This window comes from Hordeum vulgare, chromosome 3H (genome assembly GCF_904849725.1).
Source record: "Hordeum vulgare subsp. vulgare chromosome 3H, MorexV3_pseudomolecules_assembly, whole genome shotgun sequence".
NCBI classification, from domain to species: domain Eukaryota; kingdom Viridiplantae; phylum Streptophyta; class Magnoliopsida; order Poales; family Poaceae; genus Hordeum; species Hordeum vulgare.
Window position 1 is genome coordinate 375,121,556 of NC_058520.1, and position 19,690 is coordinate 375,141,245.

Sequence of the window (19,690 nt, forward strand, 5' to 3'; positions counted from 1 at the left end):
GTATTTTGGCATGTAGGTGTCGTTAATAGTTTCGCTATGTCGCATTTAGGCCTATTCCCGCATTTAATTGTGGCGCTAGTTCCACTTTTTGAACCGCACATATTATATATGTTTTCGGGGTAGAAAAATCCGTAGAATTTAACCGTGCATTTAGTTTTAGCTTTTGAGTAAGTTAGTGTGTCTGATATTTGCTGTGATGCCCTTTTGTTTATTTCGTGGGATTTATTCCGTACGTGATATGAATTAGTTGTGAACTAGAGATATGCTCTTGGATGTGTAGGTTAGCCCCTGGTAATTTTGGTTGCAATAGAAATCCATGTTTAGGTATTGTTTGCTTGTTGCCAACACGCTAGGAAATAGTGCTGTTTTGGAGATGCTGAAATATTTCTAAGTCCGAGATGTGTAATATTTTGTTGTTGTCTTGCCATGAGTTTTGCTAGTGATCTACAACTCTTTTGGGGTTCATGCAATAGAGTTATCTGGAGTACATAAGATTCTCTAGCATGCTATAAACTTTCATATAATTCGGTGCCCTGTAGCATGTATTTTTGCTGCTGCCAATAGGCCTTCAGTTCGAAACAACACTGTCAAAATTATTATTTTCACTAAGTCTAAAACTGTGTGTGAGATGCCATTTTGTGAGTTCTTTTCCTAGTGTTCCATGCTGCCATGCTTGATGTTATTAGTAGTAAGTTGTAGTGAATATTTTCCTCTATTGCCTCATGTCTTGTTTGAGCATTTTAGAATTATGTAGCTTGTTGTTTTAGGGTGTAGAATATGCCAGTTGCTGTTTTGGGCAAATTGTAGTTATTTCTTATTTAACTTGTAGTTGTTGAACCGTTGCTCCGTTTTGATCGTGTTGTATGTTAAACTTGCTTAGAATCTCGTGTAGGTTCATATTATCTTGCCGTTTGTATGTTTTGGGATGCTTGTGTTTGTCATTCCATACATATTGCATTCATGGCATCATATATTGCGGTGTTCGTATCTTTTGAACCGTAGCTCCGTTGGAGATGTTCCATATATGTAAATGGACTAGAATGACGTATAGTTTTACGTGAACCACTTTGTTTTGATATTTAACAAACATAAAACATGTTTAGGTAAAATATGGACAGATTTAGAAAGTAACACATGTGGTCATTTCGGAGATGCTATATGCCATTTCCGGCCTCATTTAAAATGCCTAGGTAGGTAGATTAATTACGCTTCACCTCTAGACATGTTTAAACACATTTAATATTGTCGTGTACCTAAACAAGAGTGAACTAAATAATTCGTATGTGGAGTTTTTTCAATATGCAGCTCGTTGCATATTGAGCTTCACTTAATGTGTAGTGTTTGATTGTTGTGATTGTCATGCCTTGCATTAGTTCGATCATGCATCATATGTGTTGTGCATTATGTCGTGCGCGTGCCGTGGTGAATATCGAGTGTTGATCCTTGTTTCCGGTTTGCTTCGTCTCGATAGAGTTCCGACCGCTTCGGAGTGTGAGGATCCGTTCGACTACGGCGGTTCGTCTGCTTCACGGAGTCGTTCTTCTTCCAAAAGGGATCTCACGCAAGATGATCAGTTCCTTAGATACCATTACTATCATTGCCATGCTAGTTATTTCGTTTCTATCATTATGTCTCGCTGCCTGCCACCTGTTAAATATCAGCCTAACAAACATTGCCATGAAAACCTTCAACCCGATCACAACCTAGCAAACCACTGATATGTAAGTTACCGCTTGTTTAACCATGTGTTAGCGTTGCTAGTTGCAGTTGCAGTTGCTTCCATGTGATAACATGGGTTCCTTGTTATATCGCCCTATATTAATGATATTTAATTTAATGCACCTATATACTTGGTAAAAGGTGGAAGGCTCGGCTTTCTAGCCTGGTGTTTTGTTCCACCTTTGTCACCCTTAGTTTCGGCTACCGGTGTTATGTTCCATAAATGAGCGCTCTTAACATGCTTGGGGTTGTTATGGGGACTCCCTAGATTCTCGTTTTACGATAAAGCTCGTCTCGCAAGGCCCAACATGGGTACTATATTTTCCCAACATAATAATTCTGTTAATACTGAAAAACATAGGGCGTCATGAACTTGAGGAGTAATTCAACATAATACAGGGAGGGCCAGTGCTGACGGTGCTGGTCCAAAATAGAGTCGTGTGCGGGGCCAATCCGGGGCAACTTGGGTGATTTCTATTTGGCCACTGTACGTTGTGCTCATCCGATTGTTCCCTGAGAACGGGATACATGGATCCTATCGGGATGTCGGCACGTCGGACGGCCTTGCTGGACTTATTTTACCTTTCTCGAGCGTCTTGTGCGAGGGATTCCGGGAATGCTTTGGGTAATCTCGAGGTTGAGGTTTTCCAATAGGAACCCGAGGAGATCACGGGTTTCCCTGATTGAGGTCATTCCGTCGCAGCGTGTGGTAGTTTGTGATGGACTAGTTGGAGCACTCCTGTAGGGTTAAATATTTTGGAAAGCCGTGCCCGCGGTTATGTGGCAACGTGGAAACTTTGTTTAACATTCGGTTCTAGATAACTTGAAGTTAGCTTAATTAAAATATGCCAACTCAGTGCGTAATCGGGATTGTCTCTTTCGTGAGCTTTTTCTCCGATCGAGGACACGGTGGGGTTACGTCTGACGTAAGTAGGTGTTCAGGATCATTCATTTGATCATTACTATTTCATGTCGGATATGCGTAGATCATCCCCCTCTTTTATTCTTGTATTCGTAAGTTAGCCACCTCAAATAAATGCTTAGTCGCTTGCTGCAGCCTCACCACTTAACCTTACCTCACCCATTAAGCTTTGCTAGTCTTGATACCTTTGGAAATGAGATTGCTGAGTCCCTGTGGCTCACAGATAGTACAACACAAGTTGCAGGTACAGGTAAAGGGTTATTTGATGTGAGCGCATTGATTGTCCATTTGGAGTTTCTTCTTCTTCTTCTTCTTCATCAAACTAGGATGGGTTCCAGGCCGACAGCTTGGGATAGCAAGGATGGACGTCGTTATTTTATCGTTTGTTTTCGTCCATAGTCGGACCTTGCTCTTCTTCATGATGAATTGTATATTGTACTGATGTGACTCTCATGTAGCTTATGGCGAGTGTAAGCCAATTCCATATATTCATTTTTTCAGTACATGTACTTGTAACGATATCCATTCTTGCGAAACGACGAGATGCGTTTCTATCCCTGTCGAGGCCCTCGCGCCAAAATAAGGATAGGACCGCATCTTGGGTGTTACATTAGCCTAGCAGGGTTCCAACCATCACGTCCTAAGTTCGAATCCAGCCGGCCCCAATTTTGGTTGATTCTGTTTTGCCATATATTTGTTTAGTTCAGATATCCCCGAGCGCAAGCTTCGCCTATAGCCAAACCCTTTTTTGATCAAACATTAGTTGTAGCACAACTGGTGAACCCATAATGCTAGCATCGTGAGGTCCAGGGATCAAATCCCACGGCCCCTCTTTTATTTTCACCGCGTGTGTATATATATATATATATATTTTGCATGCTTTGTTGTATGTCTTGCGAGTTGTTCATTTTGTAGATGCCATGCTAGTTGCACATTGTCCCCTTTTTTCCGCGACCGACACATGGGAACCCGGTAACCGAGATCACCCCATAATTCTTGGCATGACACACACACACACTCCCAATTCGTTGGCACCGATACCTCATCGAGTTATCGGGACCGAAACGTTGTCGTGGCATCGTTTCCATTTTGCCGCCATGGTTCCCTTTCGTTCGCCATGGCGACACATGCTTCATATCCTTCTTGCCAGCGCTTTCATAATTGCATGCATGTTGCATTCATGACATAATATCTTCTGTCGCATGTATGTTTTAATTGGTCGACTTGTAGTTTCAATTAACTCTGGGCTGGTATTCAGTCAGATTAACTTCATATTCTAGTGGTTAGCCTAGCAGGGTTGCAACCAACATGTCCTGTGATCGAATCCAGCCGACCCCAATTTTGGTTGATTCTGTTTTGCCATATATTTGTTTAGTTCAGATATTCCTGAGCGCACACTTCACCTATAGCCAAACCCTTTTTTGATCAAACAGTAGTTGTAGCACAGCTGGTGAACCCATAATGCTAGCATTGTGAGGTCCAGGGATCAATTCCCACGGCCCCTCTTTTATTTTCATCCCGTGTGTGTATATATCTATATTTTTGCATGCTTTGTTGTATGTCTTGCAAGTTGTTCAGTTCGTAGATGCCATGCTAGTTGCACATTGTCCCCTTTTTTCAGTGATCGACACATGGGAACACGGTAACCGACATCACCCCATCATTCTTGGGATGAAACGCACACGCTCCCAATTCGTTGGCACCAATACCTCATCGAGTTATCAGGACCGGAACGTTGCCGTGGCATCGTTTCCATTTTGCTGCCATGGTCCCATTTCGTTCGCCATGGCGACACATGCTTCATATCCTTCTTGCCAGCATTTTCATAATTGCATGTATGTTGCATTCATGGCATAATATCTTGTGTCGCATGTATGTTTTAATCGTAGTTCCGTTAGTGATGACCTATATGTGTAAACCGGCTAGTATGACATGTAGAATCACACGTTTCACCTCTTGCCTTGTTTAGACAACATTTAATATTGTCGTGTACCTGAACGGGAGTGAACTAAATAATTTGTATGTGGAGCTTCATCAATATGCAACTCGTTGCATATTGAGCTTCACTTAATGTGTAGTGTTCATTGTTGTGAATTGCCATACCATGCCTTGCATAATTGAAATAGACATGCATCATATTAGGTTGTGCATCATATTGTGCATGTGCCGTGGTGAATATCGTGTGTTGATTCTTTTTTCCTGTTTGCTTCGTCTCGGTAGAGTTCCGCAAGCGTGTCGGAATGTCAGGACCCGTTCGACTACGTCGGTTCGTCTGCTTCACGGAGTCGTTCTTCTTCCAAGCGGGGTCTCAGGCAAGATGATCATTTCCCTAGATACCATTACTATCATTGCCATTCTAGTTATGTCGTTTCTACCGTTATGTCTCATTGCCTATCACCTGTTAAATGTGAGCCTGTCTACATTGCCATGAAAACCTTCAACCTGTTCACAACTTAGCAAACCACTGATTGGCTATGTTACCGCTTGCTTAACCTTGTGTTAGCGTTGCTAGTTGCACGTGCAGTTGCTTCCTTATGATAACATGGGTTCCTTGTTATACCACCATATCATTGCTAATTAACTTAATGCATGTATATACCTGGTAAAAGGTGGAAGGCTCGACCTTTCTAGCCTGGTGTTTTGTTCCACCTTTGCCGCCTTAGTTTCGGTTATGTGTGTTATGTTCCAAAAATGAGCGCTCCTAACATGCTTGGGGTTGTTATGGGGACCCCCTAGATTCTCGTTTTGGGATAAAGCTCATCCGGCAAGACCCAACTTTGGTACTATTTGCTTAATAACAAACTAAAATCTGCATAGGGTTTGATCACCCCGTGGTTAATTAATTAACCCCCTAGGCCAGTGCTCCGCATGAGTGTTGGTCCAAACTGTCAACCACCGATGGCTACCAGGGGCAACTCTGTGATTGGCCTAACGGAAGTTTGGACAATCCGTCGTGTCCTGAGAACAAGATACGCGGCTCCTATGGGGATCGTCGACACATCCGTCGGCCTTGCTGGACTTGTTTTACCTTTCTCGAGCGTCTTGTGCAAGGGATTCTGAGGATGCTTTGAGCTACCTCGAGGTTGAGGTTTTCCAATAGGAACTCGAGGAGATCACGGGGTTTCCCTTATCGAGGTCATTCCGTCGCAGCATGTGGTAGTTTGTGATGGACTAGTTGGAGCACCCCTACAGGGTTAAATCTTTCGGAAACCCGTGCCCGTGGTTATGTGACAACGTGGAAACTTTCTTTAACATCCGGTTCTAGATAACTTGAAGTTAACTTAATTATAACTTGCCAACTGAGTGCGTAACCGTGACTATCTCTTTCGTGAGCTCCTTCTTCGATCGAGGACACGGTGGGGTTATGTATCACGTAAGTAGGTGGTCAGGATCATTCATTTGATCATCAGTAGTTCACGTCCGCTATGCGTAGATCATCCCCCTCTTTTATTCTTGTACTCGTAAGTTAGCCACCTCAAATAAATGCTTAGTCGCATGCTGCAGCCTCACCACTTAACCTTACCTCACCCATTAAGCTTTACTAGTCTTGATACCTTCGAAATGAGATTGCTGAGTCCCCAGTGGCTCACATATTACTACAACACGAGTTGCAGGTACAGGTAAAGAGTTACTTCTTCTTCTTCTTCATCGAACTAGGATGGGTTCCAGGTCAGCATCCTGGGATAGCAACGATGGACATCATTATTTTATTGTTTGTTTTCGTCTGTAGTTGGACCCTACTCTTCTTCTTGATGAATGTATGTATTGAACTAATGTGACTCTCATGTAGGTTGTGGCGAGTGTAAGCCAACTCCTTATACTCATCTTTTCAGTACATGTACTTGTAATGATATCCATTCTTGCGAAAAGGTGAGATACGTTTCTATCCCTATCGAGGCCCTCGCGCCAAAATAAGGATATGGCCGCATCTTGGGTGTTACAAGTTGGTATCAGAGCAGTACCGACCTAGGAGCCCCCTTGATTGATCGAACTTGGCTGAGTCGAGTCTAGTATAAAACTATTTTGAGTCTTAGTTATATCAGAGAGTAGGTTTCTTTTTTCTCCTCGTCTATGCTCTGGTATGTTCATGACTTAGGAATTATAATTCTACTCCTCTTCTCATTCAATTTGTTTTAGGATCACGCGGATATTTTTGGATTCTATATGATGTCGATGTGACGGAGTTCTGTCTTGGTGCCTCTTGTCTGACTTGATTTCTTCCGGGGAATTGAGCTCCAGAGGATTCTTGAGCACATCATTATCATTCAGATTTCTTAGTATCTCAGGACGGAGGATGTTCAAAATTGCTTCAATACTAGTAGTGGCGAGAGGAGTCTGGCTTCCCCAGTATTGGTGCAGATAGGTCCGGATGTATCACCAGACTTAGTATCGTTGTGATTTCGAGGGTCTGAGATATATGAAGTTCCGAGATTCTGGTTATGTGTTGAAGGATGTGATACACTAGACGACTTAGTATAGGAGTTGAGTGATATATTACTCCTTGTACCCGTGGACCAGATTGCATGATCAGAAATTTCAGGAGTTCTTAGGTGGGAATTCAAGTAGATACTTATAGGACAAGCTTCCAACAGATGCATGATGTGAGGTTGGTGTTCGACATCTAGTTGATTTGTTTGTTCACGGTCGTCTTACAACGGTTCTCGTTGTGTCTTAAAGAGTCCTTGTAGCTTGCTATGACTCGGGGACGCTTCGTATGTCGTGTGCACTGCCTTGTACATGATGGCTACTGTAGGATCGAGCCCGTGCGATCCTATCCACGAAAATATCGGACGAAATCTTTGTCATAAATTTGTTCCAGCTTGTTTCGTAAGACTCATCCTTTGTTTTGTTGTAATATGGTAATTCCAAGTTGCTTCAATGTCAAATGGTGATTTCATATCTGTCCAAGTGGCGTTCTCATATTTTATGGGAGTGCAAATTCTTTTGTTCAATCAAGTATCTTATCAACTCTTTGCAACCTGAGTTGTCATGTCAATTCTTTTCCAACCGGAGTGCTTCTGTTCAAGTCAATTATATCTGTTTCAAAAATTGCTCGTGTAGTTCATATCCTGAGACTCCTGCATCATCATCTTTTCTTCTCAGGTATCTTGAGCCTGAGGTATCCTAACACCAATCGGATTTGAATATCAGGCAGATATGATGTTTGGAACATTTTCCAATATTTATGACTTTGGTCTTATGTAACCCGATACGGTGATGTCTTGTTTGGCACACCGGGCCGCAGGACCTCTTGTTATAAATCCTTCCATATGTAAGGTTCTCCATTTTACCATGAGGAAGTTTTATGACTTAGCTTTGCAAGTTGTTCCTCCTAGTTCCTCTTTGTATACCCATAAGTCCAACCTCTATCTGATGACCATGTCGATGCTACCCCGAAGCACGAATGTGGTACTTCAGATTTCGACAGGAACAGTGGAAGCCCAATGCTAAATTGTTCCTGATCAATTATCCAAAACCGTATGGTATGGGCAAACATCATGATTCTTCTTGTCTCTTTGTCAAGATGGTGAGGTACTAGATGACCTATCATGCATACCGTACCCTATGTTTTCCTCGGGAATGGTATACTTTAGGTTCTTTGTGTGTCTGAACACATTTTCCTTCCTATTGGTCTGTCTGACTTTTCCTGTGGCATAACTTATCTAAGCAGTATTAATTCCCTGCTTAGGTAAAATTCTCGGTATACGACTCTGTCGGTAAGACCCTGTTACTATTATGGATAACATTTCGGTAGCCACCGGTGGACGAGAACCTTGCCTATTGGTCCTCCTCGTTTCAACGAGCAGGAAAATGGTTCTATTCGTCCCCCACCCTTGGTACCGATGTTGTTGCCGAAATAACTAGTAGATTATCATATGACATGTCTTGCCACCGAGACCGTACAATATGTCACCCATCTGCCTACTCTCGGCCCACATGGTGGACCCATAACCCAAAGTTCCACAGGATCGAAACCTGACTCTCCTGTACATCTTTGACTCCAAAGTATCCTTTACACTTGGCTTCGTATGAAATTCTTGAGCCACCGTTCAATGTATCGATCACTCTTTGGTCCAGATGTTACCTAACATGTTGAAGACCAAGTCCGCATTATTGATGAGAATCTGGAGGCTGCTCAGTCTCGTAAGAAGAGTCAGTATGACCGTCATCATCAAGTTATGGTCTATCAACCTGGGGAAAGGGCTTACCTTCGTGTCACACCAATGAGAGGTGCACATTGTTTTGAGATCAAGGGCAAGTTAGCTCCTCGCTATATTGGTCCTTTCACTGTTCTCCAAAGGCGTGGAAGAGTGGCTTATCAATTGGAACTGTCGGCGAACCTTTCTCAGGTTCACGATGTCTTCCATGTGTCTCAGCTCCGTCGTTCCTTCAGTGATCCTATTCGAGCAGTGGATCATGATATGCTGAGCTGCAATAAGGCCTCTCTTATAGAGAACATCCGGTCCGCATTCTCGACCGGGGTGAACGTCAGACTCGTCGTAAAGTCACCAAGTTCCTTAAGGTGCTGTGGTCTAATCATTCTGAAGATGAAGCCACTTGGGAACGCGAGCATCATCTTTGTGATGAATAACCCGAGCTCTTTCCTTCTACCTTTAATTCTCGGGACGAGAATTCTTGTTAGTAGGGGAGAGTTGTGACATCCCCGGATTAGGCTACAGTAATCCCGGTAATTGAACTACAGTAAACCTATGCAAAGGATGCCACGTCACCGTGTTTCCTATCATTGATCTCGCGATTGTTTGAGTCAGTTCGAATTTAAGACTTAACTTTAAAATCAAACGAGAAAAGTTATAGGGTTGAAATAAAAATGTCGGGGGAGTTATATAAAAATTCCCTAATGAATTATATAACTGAATCGGGCTTCTTAAGATTTATTTCAATAATCATATAATCAAAACAGAAGGCTATATATATTTATATATATATAAATAGGATAAAAGAAAGTATTAAAAAAATATATAATAGGTGGTAAGAGAATAATAATAATAATAAAAGATAAATAATGAAAGAAAAAGAAACAACAACAAAAAAACAAAAAAAGGACCCCCCCGGCCCAGCTGGGCGTGGTGGCCGAGTTGGCCGACACCCACCGGCCCAACGGGGGGGCCGAACCCTAGAGCCCCACTGGCTCCCCTCGGCTCCCCACTCCCCCTCCTGCCGCCGCCAGGGGATCGCCCCAACCCACCCCACGTCGCCAGGTACGTCGCCACCAACCCCTCGTGGGGGTCCCCCACCCCACCGACACCTCTCTCTCTCGTCTCCCCCCACACACAGACCCCCCCATCGTCCCCTGCCTCCTTGCGCACCGGATCCCCCCTGCAACCCACGAGCCCCCTCGGCTCCTCTCTCACCCAGCCCGACCCCCCCCCCACCGGCCGATCCCCTTGCACCTTCCTCGCCCGAGATCTTCCACCCCCATTGGAGCCCTTTCCTCTCCGCCGAACCGCCCCAGCTCCAACCCCCAGGTCGATCGGCCCTCCCCTGGTAATCCCTTCGGCCTCCCATCCCACGGCCGACCCCCAGATCCACCCCGAACACCACCCCATCCCGCCGGCTGAAGCCCCCACCCACGGAACCTCGTCTCCCGTCGCCCCCCCTCGCGCCGGCCGGAGGTCCCCGTCGGCGGCTCCATCCCGAGGGCCCTCCTCACCGGGGCCCCTCTCGGCACGTCCTCACCGGCACCGCCGTCACCACCGTCACTGCATCGTCCTCCCCCTTGCCGTCACCTCCGCCTCACGAGAACTCCGGCTTCACCAGGCCCTCTCGTCAACGTCGGTGAGCCCCTCCTCGGGCTCCTCCCACCATCTTGTTCTCCTCGCTGTCCCGGTTCCATTCCGGCAAACGGGGCTTCGATCCGTCGACGATAGAGACCGGTAGGAAGGATTGAAGATTTAGTTCTTCTATGTTGAGTTAGAGCATAGAGACTCTGTGTTGTCTGTTAATAGAGAGATTTGTGAGAGATGAGACTTAAAATAGAATAAAATAAAAGGTGTATTAGTTGCGTACGTATGTATGTATGTATGAGATGCGATGTATGTATTTGCGTATATAGGTATTTGGAGGAATACGATATTTGTATGGTTATGTATCTGTGAATAAAAATATGTTTTGGCCTAAAGCCACTTACCGGTGGGGCCAACGCACCCCGCTGTCTATGACAGGGAGGCCCCACACCCCTTTTAAAGAAAAGTAAAAATAAAAATAATGTTAATGTTTTTATTAAATAAATAAATAGATATATTAGTTAAATTAATTAATTGGATAATTAGAATAATTAGAATATGACACGTGGGTCCCCCACTAAATTAATCTGATTAATTAATATTTAATCTAAATTAAAACTTGTGCCTATGACGTTCGGGACCTGCTGGTCAGTTGACCAGTCAACTGTAGATGTCACCATGACAACATGTTGATGTCATAATAGCTTTTTATTAAATTATTTAAATCTGTTTTTTAATTCCTAATTATTGAATAAAACTTTAAAAATCAATATTAAATAATCCGTAAGTCACATCAAAATATTTTCAACATGAAAGTTGATTAGCAGAACGAGACGAACCCGGGTACACGGTCCATTCGGCTGTCACGCGTCCCTAGCATAGCAAACATGAAACATTTTCATCGTTTCCAGTCTGACCGGTAGTAGCCCGAGACCTGGAAAATATCGTCAGATATTCTTCCGACCCGTCTATGACGGATGTTGCTGCGTTAGCTCATGTCTAGCCTGCATCTTGCCATGTCATGCTTTGTGTTTCACCGTTGCTATTATTTATTGTCCCCCCCTTCTTACCGGTAGACCCCGAGACTGACGCTGCTGCCGGGTACATCTACGACCCTGCCGATCAGTCCTTTGCCGAAGAGCAGCAAGGCAAGCAAACCCCCCTTGATCATTCCTATATCGCCTATGTCTTTCTTCCTACTGCTTGCATTAGTATTTTGCTACTGTTGTAGTTAGCTCCTATATCTGATGCATAGCCTATTTTTGATGAACTCTAGTTTTAGTCCTGTACTTTAAATCTGCTTAGTATAGGTGGAGCAGTCATCCCCTCTGACCCCGTAGTTCAGTTGCCCCGCTTGTTTTCAAATCTCGATCTCTGATCGACGAGCCAGACCCGACACAGCACATACACCCCTTCGTTGTACGATGCTACGGAGATACTATCAGTACGGAGGGTGACACCTCGCTAAGTACTCCTGATGATATCTCTGTAGTATAGCTAGTCGGTCGTGGTTATCGAGGGTGATTCCTCTTTCACCATTCCCGATGACGCCTCTGTCGTGCAACCCCTCAAGCGTGGGACCCTCGAGGGTGATTCCTCTAAGCCCACCTTGACGGGTACATCGTTCGGAATCCAACGAGGGTGATACCTCGGATTCCCCCCGGTGTTACAACCACACAGTTACTCGACCTTGTTACTGGGATCTTTGGTGATTAGTTGTAAGACGGGTGGATTCCCGTGAGACTGTGTTGTTGGCCTAATTAAAATGTTAATGGATTTGGGTATTTGATCTAGGTTGGTCGGAGACCTTTTCGCACTAACCGGCTACGCGGGAAGAATTATGGGTACTCGGCGTCGCGGTATCAACCGAAGCTTTTCAGATGCCAGCAATGTACCGGCGCGCGCCCGAGTGGTCCCGAGATGCATCGCTCTTGTGATTAAGGGATGCTAGGACCAACGTCGGCCGCCCACGCCACGTGCAGGAGCGCGAAGGGGAACTGGGCCCACGATCCATTTGTGCTTAGGAGTTAGACCGACGGGCTAGCCTCTATGATTAGACTTAGGTGGGGCTGCGACGTGTCGATATTCCGAGGCCGGGCAGGACCTAGAAAAGTATGTCCGGCCAGAGTGTTATCGAGCGTGACGGGACATGTGGTGCACCCCTGCAGGGATGAAAATTAACTATTCGGATAGCCGTGTCCACGGTTACAGGACGACTTGGAGTTGTGCCCCGATCTTTTACAACTACAATTGTTACTTAAATGGAATTAGTTCGCCTCGGGATTACTTCCTCGCAGGGAGTCGAGGGAGGATCTTTAGGCGTGACCTCACTTTAATATTGCTGCAACAATATGAGTATTATTGTTTTACCCCTGTTATACTCTCGTCCATTGCTGCAAGACCCTGAAGATGCTAGTCTTCGATAGGACTAGGCCTTCTCTCCCTTTTCTCGCATTGCTGCAGTCAGTCCACATATAACCCCCCCTTCTTTGATACTGATGCATAATTAGAATAGTTCTGATGTAAGACTTGCGAGTACTTTGGATGAGTACTCACGCTGCTTTGCTTCCCCCCTTGTCCCCTTGATCCGTTTGCTGCGACCAGATGATGGAGCCCAGGAGATGGAGGTCCCCGCCGATGACGACTGCTACCCCGACGGTGCCAATTACTACTTGGAGGCCGCTGATGATCAGGAGTAGTTAGGAGGTTCCCAGGAAGGATGCCTCGCCTCGTTCGATCGTTGTATCTTTTGTGCTAGCCTTCTCTAAGGCACCCCATGTTTTATGTCTGTACTCAGATATTGTTGCTTCCGTGACTCGTGTGCTTATCGATCTTTCGTATTCTAGCCCTCGAGGCCCCTGGCTTGTAATATGAAGCTGATGTTATTTTATTTGTGTCTATAGTTGTGTTGTGGTATCTTCCCGTGAGTCCTTGCGTTTGATCGTACGCATTTGCGTGTATGATTAGCGTACGATTAAACCGAGGGCGTCACAGAAGCGTCCCCGAGTCGTAGCAAGCTACAAGGACTCATAAGACACAACGAGAACCGCTATAAGACGACCGTGAACAAATGGACCCACTGAATGTCGAATCCCAACCTCACATCATGAATCTGTAGGAAGATTGTCCTATAAGTCACTACCTGATATCCCGCCTATGAACTCCCGAAATACCTGGTCATGCAATCTGGTCCACGAATACAAGGAGTAATATATCACTCAACTCCTATACTAACCCGTCCAGTGTATCACATCCGTCAACACATAACCAGAATCTCGGAACTTCATCTATCACAGACCCTCGTAATCACAACGATAATAAGTGTGGCGATACATCCGTAACTATCTGCACCAGTACTAGGGAAGACGGACTCCTCTCGTCACTACTAGTATTGAAGCAATTACGAACATCCTCTGTCCTGAGATACTAAGAAATCTGAATGATAGCGATGTGCTCAAGAATCCCGTGGAGCTCAACTCCCCGGAAGAAATCAAGTCAAATAGGAGGCACCAAGACATAACTCCGTCACATCGACATCATATAGATTCCAAAATATCCGCGTGATCCTAAAAAAAATTTGAGAGAGAAGAGGAGTAGAATTAAGATTTCCTAAGTCGTGAACCTAACCAAAGCATAGAAGAGGAGAAAAAAGAAACCTACTCTCCAATATAACTAAGACTCAAATAGTTTTTTCTAGACTCGACTCGACCAAGTTCGATCACAAAAAGGCTCCTATGGTCGTAAGGCTCTGATTACCAACTTGTAACGACTAACATGCGGCCCTTTCCTTATTTGGGGGCGAGGCCTCAAAAGGGAAAGGGGCTCATCTACGCATTTCGCAAGCGAGATAATCATAACAATACATAACTGAAAGAGTGACAAGTAGGGCATACACTTGCCATCTGATAAGAACATAGTCATATAGCCATACAAACACACTTATTCAGAACATGGAATGGTCAAGCTACGGACAAGATAAAAACAGATAAAGCTATGATATCCCGCATGCTGCCCCCACGATCACGACCACGACCTCTAGTCCTCCGGATAAGTCATGTACAACCTGTCGTTGTCCTCATCGAACTCCCACTTGAACTGGCTGTCATCGAGATCTCCTACATCAGGGGTACCTGTACCTGTTGGTGTTTGTAGTAAACCGTGAGCCACGAGGACCCGGCAATCGAATGACCTTGGTATCGAATCTAGCCGAGTTAATGCGTGAGGAAGGTTAAGTGTATGGGTTTCCAGCAACCTAAGCTTATATGGTGGCTACCTTATGATGATCAGAGTAAACATATGGTGGTCTACGCAAGTCGGTTGAAGACTAGATTGATCACTAAGTGATCCTGAACACCTACTTACGTCAAACATAACCCCACCATGTTCTCGATCAGAGAAGGAGCTCTGAAGGAGACAATCACGGTTACGCACTCAGTTGGGAGTTTTATTAGAATTACTTTAAGTTGTCTAGAACCGGATGTTAACAAAATATCCATATTTGCTACATAACCGTGGGCACGGGTTTCAGAAAGATTAAACCCTGCATGGGTGCTCCAACTAGTCCATTACAAATTACCACAGGCCGCATAGTAATCATCTACCACGAAACTCATGATCTCGTTGGATTCCTTGGAGGAAAACCTCAACTCTGAGAGACCCAAAGTCTCACCGGAATCCCAATGTGCAAGATATATCGCTAAGGTAAGACAAATCTGGCAAGACCTCCCGACGTGTCGACGAACGCGATAGGAGCCGCGTACCTCGTTCTCAGGACAGTTCGGATGAGCGCAGCGTACAGTGGCCTGATAGAAATCTCCCGAGTTGCATCGGGTTGGCCCCACACACGACTCTAGTTTGGACCAATACTCATGAGGAGCACTGGCCCGGGGTTGATTAGATTCCTCGGGGTATCCATTCCCTATGCATTTAATTATTAAGTTATTAGCAGATTAAAACAAAAGTTGGGTCCTGCCAGACAAGCCTTAACAGTACACGATTTATCAAGGGGGTCCCCATAACAACCCCGAACGTGTTAGGAGCGCTCAGTTATGGAATAAAACACCGATAGCCGAAACTAAGGCGACAACAATGGAACAAATCACCCGGCAAAAGGCTAGGCCTTCCGTTATTTACCAAGTATATAGGTGCATTAATTAAGTAGCAGTTGAACATAACGATATCAAATTGCCCATGTTATTACATGGGCCAGCTTGCACCTGCAACTAGCAACGCTATCAATTAGAGGTTAAGCAAGCCTACTTAGCCAAACAATATTTGCTAGGAAGGAAAGTGTTTGAGGTTTCATGGCAAAGACGGATGGCATATATATCATGTGGTAGGCAGCGGGCATGTAACGAAGGAAATGTAACTCTAAGCATAACAAAGCTAGAAATGATGTCAAGGTCACGGTCATCTTGCGTGTGATTTCTTTAGACCGGAACTGCTCTTGTTCTTCTTGCACGAACTCTCCAAAATCCATGTACTCGCTCTCGTTCCGGATGCTACCCAAAGAAATATAACAGCAAATAAACACCAGCAAAACATAATGCAACAACCAATATGATGCATGTGTGGTGAAGAGGGCATGCATCACTATTCTAGTCACTTTCAAATGCATTAGTTAAGTTATTTATCTTCTGGATAGAACCTCATGTTAATTTATCTTGACATGCATGAACATGGCATAATCATATGCATCACGAGAAAATGATGCAAAAACCTATAAAGAACGTCGTGAACGGAGTTTCGGATCAAACGGAAACTACAAAACAAGTTACGAAGGACTACAGATTCAGACAGCCACAAACACAATTATATGGGAACTCACTGGTGTAACCAGGTTGCCAAATGAGCAAGCACCAAAATCCAAGTGGGATGGTGTTTGAGAACACACAAAAACATCAACCATAGCTCACACAAGCTCAAAAACCAGCTTGACACCAATCTGTTTTTAACAGCAACATAGCACTTTGAACACAAGATCTATAGCAGCTACAACCCTCTAAATAATTCAAACAAGACATGAAACTTAAGCCAACCAACTGCATTACAACCTCCAACAAGTATCTAAGGCAAAGGGATCACACATCAGTAGATATATAGCCCCTAACTTGGACAAAATATCACAGATTGGGACTTAGTGAAAATTACAGATTTTCACCAGCTGCTTATGTTCTGAAGCATTTTCGCAGCCTCCAAAATGATATCTACAGGATGTATCTGGGCATGAAATTTTACCGAGAGCTAGAAAACCATACCCGCAAACAAACATTAGTTTGTTTCTTGGGCTAATTCTCAATATGGAAGCAAATATACACAACACAACAGGGCAACAAAATAACTCCAGTTTCCCAGACTCGGTGAAATTCATAGCTTTTCACCAAACTGTCATTTTCAGCCAAGTGCCCACTTTGACAAGGTGTAAATCTAACATGCAAAATCCTAAGAGAAAAATACTTGTCCCAAGTTGTAGAGGAGGTTCACCCACTACCATTTCTACCATGGACTCAACATCAAAAGAACAATACTCTACTTATTACAAGGCTCTAAACAGGGCAAGAAATCATAAGTTGCAACACTTAGGAAAAATGCTTAGGCAGTAAAAACATCCACCACACAAAATAATCATAGGAAAAAGAATATAATGAGGGGTCGACGTGGTAGTGGGAGCACAATAAAAATATGAGATGCCAGAGGAGGGATCGAACCCACCACCTCTCTGGTGGAGATAGATGCCTCCACCACTGGGCTAGCCACTGCTAGTTGCTCTACCAGGGGCATCCAACCAAGTAAGGTAATACAACAGTCAAACTACCATACGAAGGAAAACATAGGAATAAAAAGGGGGTGTGCAGGGATCGAACCCTCAACCTCTATTTGCACCCCGACGGTGTTACCACTCGGCTACGCTCACTGATGTGAACAAACATGGTACTCAGTTTGTAAAACCTGCGCTGCCCACTCATACCCAACACGACACAAAGAAAAAACAGGAATTTAATTGTGCCCTTAGGGACTCGACGGTGTTACCACTCGGCTACGCTCACTGATGTGAACAATCACGGTACTCAGTTTGTAAAACCTGCGCTGCCCACTCATAGCCAACACGACACAAGAAAAAACAGGGATTTAATTGTGCCCTTAGGGACTCGAACGTGGGTCTCCCAGGGAAGAGAGAAGGGGCGCTACCACTAGCCTAGGAGGAGGATTCGATCTAAAGGAGGCTCAGACTCTTTTGAGCTAGTCCCCCAGCGGAGCTTGGTCTCCTTCTTCCTCCACACAGAGAAGAAGACCACGGCGCCGACGGCTACTCCGGCGGCCATCGGGGGAGCAGAGCCCTGGCGGGGGTGCGAAATTGAGGGGGATATCCATTCCTAGGGAAGAGAGCGGTTGCATGCGCGGAGGGGAGCAAGAACACAGGCGAAAAATGCGTACACTCCTACTATGGACAGAGCGCGGAAGACACGAACTTGGCATGGACCTAGCGTCGCCTAAGAAGATCATATGGCCACGAATCAAAGCAGGGAGGAAGAGGGATGTACCTAGATCATCTAGGACATGAATTTATGGCCAGAGGGGTGATGGAGACGTCACGAGAGGCCGGCGAAGTCCGGGGCTGCAACTGGTCCGGGACAGAGAAGAAGAGGCTAAGGGCGGCGTCGATCTGGGGCCTGACGCTCTCCTTGACGTCGAAGAAGAAGAGGGCGAGCGAGGCGACCTTTCCCGTAGCACTAGGGTGACATAGACACCGCGAGAAGGTCAACCTATGGACGAGCTCGAGCGGGAGCAGTCCATGGCGGGCAGGGTGTTGGCGAGGGCGAGGCTAGCCTACAATGCGGCGGGAGAGGGAGGAGAAGGGAAAAATGCGGCGAGGAGGAACCCTAGGGCGTCGGGGACGCGCTTAATAGGCGGAAAGGGACTCCCGTAGCCGTCTGATGGAGGAGGAGACCAATCTGGTGGAGGAGCTCTGGTCGTACTGCTGACATCGAGAGGAAGGAGACTAGGGATGCACTACTTGGCTAAGCTACTCGGCCTAAAAGGCTGGTCCGCTCTCTCTCTCTCTCTCTCTCTCTCTCTCTCTCTCTATTAAGACCGAAATAAAACCTATGCCTTTATTTATAAACCAGACAAACACACAGTTCCCACGGAAAATAAGAAGGGTTTTTAAAACAAAATAAAAAATACGTGGCTACACAATATAATATAACCTATTTAATAAAATAGATTTGGCTATTTTTAGGCAAAGAAAAATATCTACTTTATTATTAAACCTAGGCTATTTTGCAATAAAAACAAATGCCAGTGCTTGGAGAAAAAAGTAAAAGAGCTCCACTTCACCACTCATAGAATTGTGAGGAAAAAATGGAACATTTTTATAGGATTTTTAAAACAAGTTGAAAAACACAAGTAACCAATTATTGACTAGGAAGGGTTTGAACCATGGTGCTTAAAAGGGTTTTTGAATGGTTTGCCGCACCCACTCACATGCACAAGATCATGACCACCTATCACCACATGAACATCAAGGGGCACAATACATAAGGACACACAACCAAGGCAAAAGGAAAATAAAGCAAGATATGCCTGATGCATGAGATGCACATGAAATGATAACCAGATAACCACCTCCCTAACATAGGTTCAACAAGGTTGCCACAATTGGAAAAGCGTAGAAAAGAGGAAAGAAAGCATTTGGGCTGTTACATCATGTTCCTTCCTTGCTTATCAATTTTGTTAGTTTGTTGTGATTCTTCTCAAGATCTTTCCATCTTAGCAAATTTTGTCCCTTTTTCCTACTGAAGTGCTGCCGAAATTTTGTGTGAATTCTTGCCTATTTCTCTATTCATTCTTCATATCTTTGCAACCTTCAAGGATCGTTGGTTTCACTCGTTTGTCAAAGAAGCAATTAAGTTTTACCTCTTTCTCTTTCTCGTCTCTTCCCCTTTCATTCTTGGATCTCGGGTCAGGATCCTCTTGTAATGTAGGAGAGTTGTGACACCCCGAGACCGACGCTCCAGAAGATTCCCCTTTATTCCATTGCCATTGTGTGATTTATTTGTTTGTCAGCACTCATCATCGCATCATTCACATCATCAACATATCATCGGCACTCCGTTGCCGCCAGTTTTCAAACTTGCATCCATTAGTAGTTGCCGGTTCCCTCTGTGTTCGTCGTTGACTGTTCTGAGACCAACCACACACACACATGCCCGCAACATCGTTTATATTTTGTTCTGTTTTAAAAGTGCGTATAAAATATTCTCGGATTGTGTTGAAACTTGGCGTGCGGTATTAATATAGTGTA